A 3211-nucleotide genomic window follows, 5' to 3' on the forward strand; every position below is an offset into this window, starting at 1 on the left:
GAGGTTCATAGCCATGCATTTAAAATGAGACTAGTCATCACAGTTGTGTGTTTCCCTTCAACTATGTCTAGCTGCACAGGTTCAGGTACAGAGTAGGTAGAGAGTTGAATTAATCTAGGGTTTTTAGCTATGCCAAATGAGTTTAACATTCCCAGGACACACAGGATATGTTTAACCTGTCTAAAATATGTATTATTTTAAACCTCTTGGGTATCATCTCAGGGAACAAAAGTGTTATATTCACAAGGGCTTACTTATCCAAGGATTTTTAAGGCTCCCACGCATCTGGCAAGAATTCAGCAGTATGTATTAACGGTGAGATTGAGCTTTGAAAGTTCATATATTGGCCAAGTAATTGAAAATTACTTACGGGGGTGGGGGGGGAACTATATTGAGATAGTGTACTTTACTATGACAAATAATTCAACGTTCTATTGTTGTATCGGCATAAAATGTAGTTACATATACAGCTGTCATTTTCATTTATTGTTAGAAGTAGCTATGTTTTATTTCCCAACTAGGGTGACTATTTTAGGCAGATACCATGTTTTATTCCTTAGATTCCCTACTGAACTTAGCATATAATATAGCATGTGGAAAATTCTCCAAAAAAAAAGTTTTAAAAACTATTTATTGATTAAAATTATCAATTTTACTGTTTTAGATACTCTATTACTGTCTTAAAATAAAGCCCCCAACACAGTTTATGTAATATTATATTATACAAATGTTCAAATTCACATTGCAAATTTTAAGTGATATTTAAAGAACATTCTTCAGTTGGAGTCATTTCTGAGTTTTTGCTAAAGAGAAGAGTTTAAATTCAAATTCCATTACTATCTTGTTGCAATAACTTAAATATAATTCAAATTATGTCAACACACACAAAATACTTAGTTTACAAACAAGATATATTACCAGGCAAGGGCCATGTCTACTATGGTCTTTAAAAAAATAAAAGACTAAGGCAGATTCTAGGACTGAAATATAAATCCCTGAAAAACAGTGTAATGGAGATGCTGACAGACCCATAACAATAGCAGTGCTAGCAGGCGCCACTATAATACCAAACATCGTCAGCCAATTTACCTCTTCATTCAAGTCTGTTGCTAAGTGTCTAGTTACTGTAAATGCTTTAGATTTTGCATAATTTATGTAAATTATTAAACACCTGTTCTCTTCCCAGAAAACAAAGATATGGAACAGTCTTCTCAGTTTAATTGATTCCTGGCTTGAGTTCTGTCATTGTTTCCCCAGCAACTACAAGGGAGTGTAGCTCCCTAATGGTCAGATATAGTTGGAAAGACACAGATGTTAAGAATTGATCTTTCAGACACATATATCTCTATAGCTTTATGTGTGGTTTGGTGGACATGTAAATGAATAAATAAAAATATCATGGTTCCTCCCGAGTGCGTTTAGAACAGAATGTGTATGCTATCAATAATAGTTTTTGTAAAGTACTTTTGCTGGTTTTTCCTGAATTGACTTTTTATACTTTTTTAAAAAATTTAAGCATCAGCCTTAAATTTAAAAAGCAAAAATCAGGTACTGTTTTCCTTCATGAGGCAATCCATATTCTTTTCTATTAATAAAAAGCCAATTCAAATTATTTTCTTCAAACATTTGCAAATATCCAGTTCAAAAGAATTGCACTTATTGTATAGAGAAACCTGGTGTGGTCACTTGAAGCCTGTTAGAGAAGCACATCTTTGTGAAAAATCATTAATTGCTATTATTACTCTCCTTGCTTAAATGCTAAAAAGTTCCTGGATCAAAATAACATTGAAATTACCTAGCCACCCTGGACAGTGGTTTAAATTGATTCTTCATTAGGCTAAAATCCACTATAGCCTAAAATTATTTAGTTACACTGAACCAGTTAGAGATGTAATGTATTATATGTATATATAAAATCTTCTCATGAAATTATTTTCCTTAATACAGTTGATTTTAAAAGTTATTGTATTCAGAAAGGCATTTTAAAAAGTATAAAACGTAAGACTGGTATATTATCAATAGTTGTTCTACCATTAAATATCAATACATCTCGAAGTACCACAGAAGTCTATGTTAACCACTAAAGGAAGTCATGAACAAAGAAGCAGTAAGTAGGGCTACATGTGGTGGCTCACACCTGTAATTCCAGCACTGTGGGAGCCCAAGGCAGGAAGATAGGAAGATCGCTTGAGCCCAGGAGTTCAAGGCTGCAGTGAGTTATGATCACATCACTGTGTTCCAGCCTGAGTAACAGGAAAAAAAAAAAAAAAAAAAAGCAGCAAGAAATAGAGAAAGAACTACAAAAAAAAGTGTTTACTTTTCCTCTACCTATTATATTTGTATTCTTGTTTCTTTGGCAGTATTTAAAACCTTATCCCTTGCTGTATAAAATGTTCAGTGTTTAAAATCAATGTGAAAAAATATATATCTTAAGAATTCCAAATTAGAATTGAATTCATGTTTAGCTATCAATATGATAAACTCTAATTGAAGTTAATGAGAATTTGAATTCAGAGTGTCTTTTAGTCAACCTAAAAAGAAAAAAAAAAAAAAGAAGAAGAAGAAAAGGGTGTCCATGGTAATAATAACACGTGTAATACAGATGAGTTGAATGCATTCAGTTTTCATAAAAGATAACTTAAAACCCAACATAATAGATGCTATATGATAAAAATCTCGGCATTTAAATTAAGTTTCACAGTGTGAAGTGGGTAGCAAATTAAATGGAATAACATGCCTGGTACATGGTAAGCAGGTTGTATAGCAGTCATATTTTTCTGAATAACAAACCACACAAAATTTCAGTAACAGTTAATAACAAGCATTTATTTCTTGCTCACCTGTCTGCAGCACCCCTGGGATTTGACCTATCTTGGATGAGCTCCTCCAGCTGGCTTCCAAGATATGGGATGGGTCTAAATCTCTTCTACGTGCCTCTCATCTCCTTGAACCACTGGATACCCAAGGCATGAGCTTCTCCCAGTCAAAGGCAGGAGCACAGTGAGCAAGCCACCCCTGCAAGCATACCCCAGGGCTCTGCTCACATGTTGTCTGCTACTATCCAGTTGCAAAAATAGTCACACAGTCAAGCCCAACATCAATGGGATGCAAAGATATGTTTTTGCTATGGAGATGAAGATGGACGGAATGAGTATTTGCTGAACAAAATTTTAATCTACCATAGGCAGCTGTTATTACTTCAAATGTACTT

The sequence above is a fragment of the Eulemur rufifrons genome, chromosome 8 (genome assembly GCF_041146395.1).
Source record: "Eulemur rufifrons isolate Redbay chromosome 8, OSU_ERuf_1, whole genome shotgun sequence".
NCBI classification, from domain to species: Eukaryota; Metazoa; Chordata; class Mammalia; order Primates; family Lemuridae; genus Eulemur; species Eulemur rufifrons.